Source organism: Anastrepha obliqua, chromosome 4 (assembly GCF_027943255.1).
Source record: "Anastrepha obliqua isolate idAnaObli1 chromosome 4, idAnaObli1_1.0, whole genome shotgun sequence".
Taxonomy (NCBI): Eukaryota; Metazoa; Arthropoda; class Insecta; order Diptera; family Tephritidae; genus Anastrepha; species Anastrepha obliqua.
The window spans coordinates 10989723-10998878 of record NC_072895.1 but is presented as its reverse complement, the minus strand read 5'-3'; the positions used below and the strand labels follow the sequence as shown (position 1 = coordinate 10998878).

At 35.5% G+C, this 9156-nt stretch overlaps 1 protein-coding gene across 1 annotated transcript in view; it reads left to right on the top strand.

The window, feature by feature from the left end:
- The first annotated feature begins 425 nt into the window (after positions 1-425).
- LOC129243668 (uncharacterized) overlaps positions 426-9156 on the top strand; it is a 160709-nt gene continuing 151978 nt past the window's right edge. Inside the window, exon 1 of the mRNA XM_054880860.1 lies at positions 426-511. The gene's annotated coding sequence lies outside the window, so the exon portion shown is untranslated. The remainder of the gene's footprint in view (positions 512-9156) is intronic.

Below are 9156 nucleotides of genomic sequence, written 5' to 3'. Positions count from 1 at the left end.
TATAAAAAAATGTATTTTAATTTTTCTTTACAAAAATTAGTATGTAAAAAATCAAACTCTCGTCGGGCAGTTACATTTTCTACCATAACTTTGTATCTATAGGGACTTCCAGAGAAATACACCTAAAACTATAAAGAATAATAATCTGTAAAAAACAATAGATTTTTGAAAACTCTGGACATATGTAACCCCTTAACGGAGCACGTCCTCAAAATGTGTGTCAGAATTCTTTGTAAAAGCTTCTGTGCTTTTTTTCACTGCTTAGTAATCATTTCTAAGGCTGTGTAACTCTGTTGGACAAGTGTTTGTATTTTTCTATGTACATATATTTATTTTTATAGTATTTTTCTGAGTCACTCAGATTTTCAGTACCAATGCAACTAATTTTCTATTTATTTTTTCCAATTTCAGAATGATCGCTATGTTCCTGGTTCGCCGATATTTCGCGATGATTGCAAAACCCCGCCGATAACACCTGCCCCACCATCAACGCCGAAGAGTCGCGGTAAAGGTAAGTTTGAATAATAATTTTTTTAATGTATTTTTCTTTGTACTTTTGCTACACTTTCTGACTTTATGGATCTCAACCTAGCTGAAATATAATTTTCGGGATTTTGTTTTGAAAGTTAATGATAATGCAACAATACCAATATGCAAAAACTTATTTTATCATGGGCATAGAAAACTGAAGTCATTAATCGATTTTTCGTGCAAATAAATGCAACTACCAAAGTTCTGGTCTTTCAGGCTCAATAAGGCAATTTTTTATAAATTTTTCCTTAATTTGAAACCTTAAGGCACCTTTCTGGTCCAGAGACCTGAAAATTGAAGGCATTGAAAATTGAAAAAAAAAAACAATCGATATCAATTGAAAATCGCTTTTATTCATTATACCAATTCATTATTTACAAAAAAAAAACAAAATTTTCAATGACAATAATAAAAAATTTGTAGATATTTTATCTGTTTATTGGAAAAACAAAAAAAAGGATTTTTTTCACGTTCTCGCTCTTAAAAAAATAGAAAAATTGATTATGAAATTATAATTCTGCTACCGGCGAGAGCCAAAAGTCTACTCAATAACCTATTAAAAATTCAAATGAATCGGTTCAATTGCCAACGCCATTTCGGAAAAAATAGTTTCGAGAAAAACACGGTTAACGCGCTTATACCTGGGCGTCGTACTCCAAACCGGTCTCGTTTTAAAGGACTGTTACGTCTAAACTACAACGAATTTCAATATAAAAATTTGCAAGTATATTTTTAAAAGTATCTACAAACTGTCATAACATGAAAAAAAACCATTTTTCCGAAATTCTAGACAAGAAAGGTGCCTTAAGGGCTTTTTACTTCGTTTATAGAATAGCTCCGATTTTTAAAGCTTTACCTCTTATAATAATTCCAAGTATTTCTTTACGATGTCTAATGAAGCCGTAACTAAAGTTCTGAGATTCTGTTAAAAGAAAAAATAAATAAATAATTGGCACGTACACTTCTGTTAGGTGTTTGGCCGAGCTCCTCCTCCTATTTGTGGTGTGCGCCTTGATGTTGTTCCACAAATGGAACGAACGGCAGATATTTTTATGAGGAGCTTTTTCATGGCAGAAATACACTCGGAGGTTTGCCATTGCCTGCCGAGGGGCGACCGCTATTAATATAGAAAAATGTTTTTATTAATTTTGCTTTCACCGAGATTCGAACCAACGACCTCTCTGTGAATCCCGAATGGTAATCTTGCACCAACCCATTCGGCTACGGCGGCCGCGATTCTGTTCCAACAGCCATAATCGCACAGTCAGCGCTATGTAAACAGTCCGGGAGCAATATTCGTGTCACCTTGGGAAACGCTGATTCATTGCACAACCTGAGCGTTATATGGTTTGAGTAGGGCATGAGTAGGGAAGCACACAATTTAGTTGTTTTTTGAAAATCCTAAACCATCTCTGCATGCTCAAATTGTCAACAACTTTCATATGAGCATTAAGAAAGAGCTCGAAGTTTATTTATGTACCTATATCAATAGTACATTGTAAGACTAAGGTCTTTTAATAGTATCTTCTCATACAACTTGAGTGATTTTAACATGAAAGTTTCTTAATCTAAATTTTTACACCAGTTTATTAACAAAACAATCTAATATATGTAACTTAACTATAAGAATAAGAAGATAATGCTTTGGTAGTAGGAAAAGAAAAGAATAATTTAGAGAAAAAAAAACTAAAGTAGTAATTGGAGAGCACGGAGAGAAATTTAATGCCCTAATTCAACATAATCAAACACTTTTAAAGTAATTGTAGACTTGTGCCCTGTAGTTAAATCTATTCCAGCCTTCACAGTGTTGAGCAATGAGTTCCACACTTTAACAGAGTTGAATAGGGATTTCTTGTATTCTGTTTCATATAAAAATACGCTGGCTGTTATCACACTTGAACCACAGAGTATTGGTAGTAGAATTTACCTTTAGAATTGTTAAGATTCCTTTTTTTTTTTTTTGTTTTTTGACTTTTTTTATTCATATTTGTCATATTGTAATATTGTATTGTAATTGTAATTGTATAGTAAATTTTCAGTTAAAATAAACACCTCTGTTGAATTTCGACTTTTTTTCTTATTTTATCTTATTTTAGTTTTAATTGTTTATAAAAATATATTTCATACTAAAGCAAAAATCAGTTAACTCACTTTCCAACTTTGTACAAAATTTTAAAAAATTCAAAAACTTTACATCAAAAATTCAAAATTGATAGTAAGAATTTTTGGAAAAATTCTTGTTGCGCAGTTTTGTAGCTTCATTAAATTTTGGCACAATGTTGTCAGTTTAAAAAGACTCAAAATTCGCGTTGATTTTTGATTATTTTTCTTTCAGTAGGTTTGAAACTTTAAGTTATATGGATTTGTGTGGTATAAACGATTGGTTAGATTAGGTTTGGTTGAAGCGGTTGTCCTGTGGGACCCCATCTGGCTCATAGCCCATTGTTGTGCTGCGTAGGAAACTTGTGTGTGCTCTTCAAAAATTTTAGAATATCGCTGATTTTTGCAGAAGTGAGATCTTTCAATTCCTTTAAAAGCTCTCTACCTAGAATAGTAAATTTACGCCTGGATAGAGCAGGACAATGGCAAAGAAGGAGCGAGATTGTATCTTCCGCCTCCTCATCCAGACAACTTCAACAGAATTATTTGTTTGCACACCCATCCGCTGGGCGTGTCTGCCTAGACTGATAGATGCCATCTATATATGCTGTCATTCTTGAATGGATTGAAGGCGCTCTGTGGCTTTTTTTCTCCTTAGATAGGTTTGCTCCCTACCTATCATAGAGATGACTCATTTCTCGTGCATGCATGCCCACTGGGAGTTTTCACTATATCCGAATCTGTAACACGGTTTTGTGCTACGGCTCTAAGTTCATTCCAAGTCTTATTCAAAGACCTCATTTCCGCTTCTATTGAACGGCGAAAGGTGGTTCGTGAACTAACTACATTTCGTGCTATCTGCTGGAAAGGTTTCCATCGCAACGCCTGTTTGGCGATGTTGTCGCCACTCTTCTTCAACGTGTGACCGGTTTATTGCCATTTCCTTCTGCGGATTTCAGTCGCCACATCGAATTGATTGGCCTTCCAAAGGGCATTCAGTGTTAGATAGAGTTCGAGGCCAGAAAATTCGCACTATGCGGCGCACACAGCAATAAATAAGCGATTACCTGTAAGAGAGTCTGCTATATTCACTGAATATCATGAATTCGATCATTCGAGGATCAGACATTGCGTCAAATATTTTCTGCAAGGCCTTCAGATGTTCAGATCTTTACCCCCAAATATTTATTTTTAGAGTTTTATTTACCAACATTTGAGTCGTGCACCTAACAATCAAAGAAGCTTACTTCCATGTAAATGACCCAATAAAATTACATGCTGATGGATTTAATGTTAAATACAAACAATTGCATAATTTATTGCACTAACAAGTAATAAAGTACACTTTTTATTTTTTTTATTTTATATAAACTTCATAATACATCAAAGTATGCTTTGTATTTTGATTTTCCGCGAACAGACAACATTCAGATAGACAGCAAAGCATCGATGATGAAACTGTTGAATATTTACAAATACAAGTATACACACCTTTGTTTGTATGTAAATATGCAGGCGTACACTCGATTACAAAATAATAAGGCCAATCAAATAGGGAGCAACAAGTTGATGAAATCGGGAATTTTATTTGTGTCAGTTGACCCCAATATGTTGAAGAGCCTGAGCATACTCTGCTGAGGTTCAATTTGCTTATAGTCGCAAAGAGTTGGCGACGCGTTGGGGTAAAGAGTAAAGATCCCCATTGAATGTGTTTTGCAAGGTAGTCTCCTCCAGCTAGAAACCTGTCTCCAACGCTTTTGAAGAACTTTCATATTCTCTGGCTTAATAACATGCTTGGGTGTTCTGTATACTGATGAGATTTCCACAACAATATTCGTAGTTCTAATAGCTTCTGTACAGTCTGTACAGTAAGAATTTATGCTGTAATGTTTAATGTGGCTTTAAATGGGAATATCAAAACCGGCATGAGCTTTTTTATCAGGGTTCACAGTGCGCTGTAGCTTATAATTTCGAGTTCGAAAACAGCTTTTATCTGTAAAATGATTTTCGGATATTAGGGGAGTATCTATGCATCATTTAACATACTTTGAAAAAAAGGTTTTTTGAAAAAAATATTTTTTGTGTTCAAAATTTTACAGGAATCAAGGTTTTTTTTTGTTTTTTTTGTGTTTTTTTTTTATTCCTTTTTCCAAATTTTTTTTTTTTTTTTTTTTTTTTTTGAATTTTTATTTCTAAGCAATGCCTTTACTCATATTTATTCCTTATTTCTTTTAAATAATAGCTCAGACTATGTGTAGTTCTATTAAGGATTCCTCAAACTTGTTTAGTTTTATTCCAATGCTTACAGCAAAATACTGTTCTAGCGCGACGTACTCGGTTATTACGTCCATTGGCAAGCCAGTCAAGCCACCGTTATGCATACATTAGAAGCAGATTTTTCCCATATAGTTCCCATGATATATTATATGTAAAGCTTTCCGGGACTTCTAAATATATATATATTTTTTTTGTTTTTTTCTTTGTTCACTCCTCTCGGGAGCATAGGGCCACGACAAAACATTCAGAAGCGGGGCTTTCCAAATTTAAAAAAAAACAACAAAAAAAAATAATTTCTTCTCACAAAATTTTTTTAAAATCATATTTTGCCTTAAATAATTTTAAAAAAATTATAAAAATGTTAGAACGAACTGAAGATATTTCAATTTAAAAACTTCATATTAAAATTTTCAACTTTGAATAAATCTCAAAAGGATTAAATTTTTTAAATTTAATGTAACTCCTTTTCGTACTGTCGAATGTAGCTTTGAAATCAACGAAAATATGGTGTGTGTCAATTCTCCTTTCATTGGTCTTTTCCAAGATTTGGCGTATTGTGAATATTGAATTGGTCGATGGTAGACTTTCCAGGTCTAAAGCCACACTAATAAGGTCCAATAAGTTGGTTGACTGTGGGCTTCAGCCTTTCACACAATACGCTCGCTAAAATCTTATGGGCGATATTTAGAAGACTAATCCCGCGGTAATTACATGCACCTTACCAGCTCCTCACCGTCATGTTTGAATAGCTCAGCCGTCGGCTTCAGTCCGTCGGCACCCGCGGCTTTGTTGTTCTTTAGCCGCGTTATAGCTATTCTCACCTAGTCTTGGTCGGGTAACGGAACGACAATAGTCGGTTATCAGTAGGCACTAATATTTTACAAATAAATAAAATATTGGCGCGTACATTTCAATTAGGTGTTTGGCCGAGCTCCCTCCTATTTGTGCTGTGCTTATTGAAATTATTCCGCAAATGGAGGCACCTACAGTTTTAAGCCGACTCCGCACGGGAAATGATATTTCGTGAGAAATACACTCGGCGATTTGCCATTGCCTGCCGAGAGGCGACCGCTATTAGAAAAACTTTTTCTATCATTTTAGAGTTTCATGCACGGAACTTCGGACCTAAGCACTCCCGAATGGTAGTCACTCATCAACCCATTAGGCTACGGCGGCCGATTAATATTTGAGCGGTTTCATAATTTTGCAACAAAGTGTAGTGTGTTTACGGACAATATATACAGTTCCGGTGGAGCGGTGACGCCGATCGCAGGTGTTGATCATTATGTGGGGCAGTGCAGATATGAATTATAAATATAAGCACCTATTTTTGTATACATACGCATGTGGGCCTATAATAACAAAAACAAAGCGCTTCATAAACTAAAACAAACGGCTGTTTATTTTTTGGTTTAATGCTTACTTGTGGCTGCTTATCGTTATCTGTATTCTATGTATTTTTTTCGGTTTTTTTTGTTTTACTTGCATTTTATATGAAAGTTATGCTGCCTAACTGCTTTTATTTTCTTTTACCAAGCCAAATAATCCTCTTTATATCTCACGAAATACCTGCGTAAACTAAACACCCTCCCTTAACCTAAGCTGCCTACCGAAAAAGGAGTAGAATACAAAGTCTCGGAAATAATACGAATTCGCTGCAATCCATTCGGAAAATCTCAACAAATCTCTTGATCACATTAAATTCTGCAGGAATTTAGTAAATATAGTAAACAAAGCTATTTACCAGTCTGCAGCGAAAATAAATAGTGGGAGTGGGACCTTCCCCCAACAGTGAAAGCAGCCAAAGCGCTAAACTAATTCAAGTACAGTAAGCAAGTGTATGGGAGTGAGAGAGCGCATATGCAGCGACGTGCAGTGTAGGCATAACATTTCCGGCATAACAGACAACACCACACGCATAGTTGCTGTCATTACCCCTGTCTCTGCCTACGAGTATTCTGGCGCGCCGCTATGCTGTTGTCTATGCCAAGGTACTTTACCGCCTCTTCCGCTTGCTTGCTGTGCTTCAAGTTCACTGCAGCCTTTTCTCCTATATTATTATTTTTTTTGTTTTTGTTTTTGCTTTGCGATTTATAGTCGTACGTGTGTGCGTGCAGGCACGTCCAAGGGAAAACTGTTTATATTATTTGTTGATTCTGCTAAGCTGTCGAATTTTTGGAAAACAACATTCCACAAAATACGTTTGGAATACCACAAATACTCTCCAATGCTGACAGCAAGGCATTAGAAGGAAAAAAATGAATGAATTTCTGCGGAATTTTTGCTTTTCAACACCTTATGTTTTTTTCGCATTTTTGTGCATATTTAAATGCTTCATAGTCTGGAAGCATTATGCCATATTTGGTGTGCCTGCACACCTGATCATTCTGTGCATATATATGTACATACCTTCTGCTCAAATATGAACGAGACGGTATCAATAAAACGGTCCGCGGATGACATATGGCAAAAATAATTTTTTCGTTTTTTGGTAGGACTGTTTACAGTAGCACAGTAAACAAAGTATGTGACATATCACGCTGAAATTTGCCATTTAAGCTTATAACAGTCCTACCAAAAAACGAAAAAATTATTTTTGCCATATGTCATCCGCGGACCGTTTTATTGATACCGTCTCGTTCATATTTGAGCAGAAGGTATATATGTTTATGTTTACCAATATGTGCACACCTTTCATATGTTAGCAGCTGCTCGCCATTTAGCATTTCAAGCGTAGCTGTGGGTGTGCACAATTATTCTGGAAAATTCTTCTTGGTCTACGTGCCATTACTAGTGCGCAATTGACCATTAGGAATGCCACACTTCCAGCTATGCCAAACAAATAGCCACTCAATGGCACTCTTAGACAGCGGACAAAATTTATTTTTCAATAAATATGCACTTCTTTGGATAAACACCAAATATAAATATTTTGCGCACAAATTAGTTAACAGCCAATAAATTGCACAGGTGAGTAAATTTGAAAATGAGCACGTGTTTGAAGATTACCTACATTATTAGTAGTTGTTTGCCAATTTGAGATCTCAATTCAATTGTGTGCACTGGATTATGGCGAATTATATGGAGTTTAATTGCTACACAAAATGAGGCGCAGAATTAGTCATCAATTTTGCTGTGGAATAACTTTGTTACTAAATAACATAAAAATTATGTTGAGTGATTTTTTTGTCCTTGTTCACTGCTCTCGGGAGCATAGCAAGACATTTGTCTTGCGCTGGCTACGTTAATCTATTTGATCTTTGGCAGGGTAGGTGATTAGCCTGCCTGTTGAGAGATAGAAATCTTAATATTGACCTTTACGCGCTCCACTGCTTATCTGTTTGTTTACTGCACCTATCCAGTTCACAGGTGTCAAGCATGATATTATTGACATACGACGTCATCTTCAAAAATTATAAGTCTTCCGATGGGTGACTAATTTTGCGCCACCCCGTATAAATATCCACGTATATACGGTCGCTCTGCCAAGCGAGTTTATGGCCCATTACCTTACGATGGGTTTTCAAAGCAATTCCTTCTGTGGAGATTACAGACTCTTGCGAACGACTCAATCACTACAGTTAACAGAGCGTCAGTTTGCATTTTACAATAAGTTACAAACCCTGTATAAAATGTATAAAAATTCGAAATTTTTTTATTAATATTTAAGAAGGTTATCCTACATTGCACCAGATACGACATACTATATCTACGAAAAGCATTTATGGGGTCATATATAGTATATATACATATAATTGGCGCGTACACCCTTTTTGGGTGTTTGGTCGAGCTCCTCCTCCTATTTGTGGTGTGCGTCTTGATGTTGTTCCACAAATGGAGGGACCTACAGTTTCAAGCCGACTCCGAACGGCAGATATTTTTTATGAGGAGCTTTTTCATCGCATATTTTTCAATATTTTTTTTTTTTTTGCTAGTCAATTGCTTTATTTTACAAAAATAAAAACATAGCATTAAAACATCATGTTTCAACTTGACTTTAGCAAAATTTCGAACAACATATTAATAATCGTAAAAGTTATCGCTGTTTGTGTGGAGCTCGTTTCTCCAGAAGTCCCTTGCGGTGACCATCACAAGACCTTGGAGATTCATCTAAAATCAATCGGACAAGAGAAAGTTGTTTTATTGATAGAAATCTTGTGCCTTATCGAAGCTTTTTTTCCAAAATTAACAATATGGCGGTCTCCGGAAATATTTTTCAGATTTTCGAGAAAAACCCGACAGTTTTTG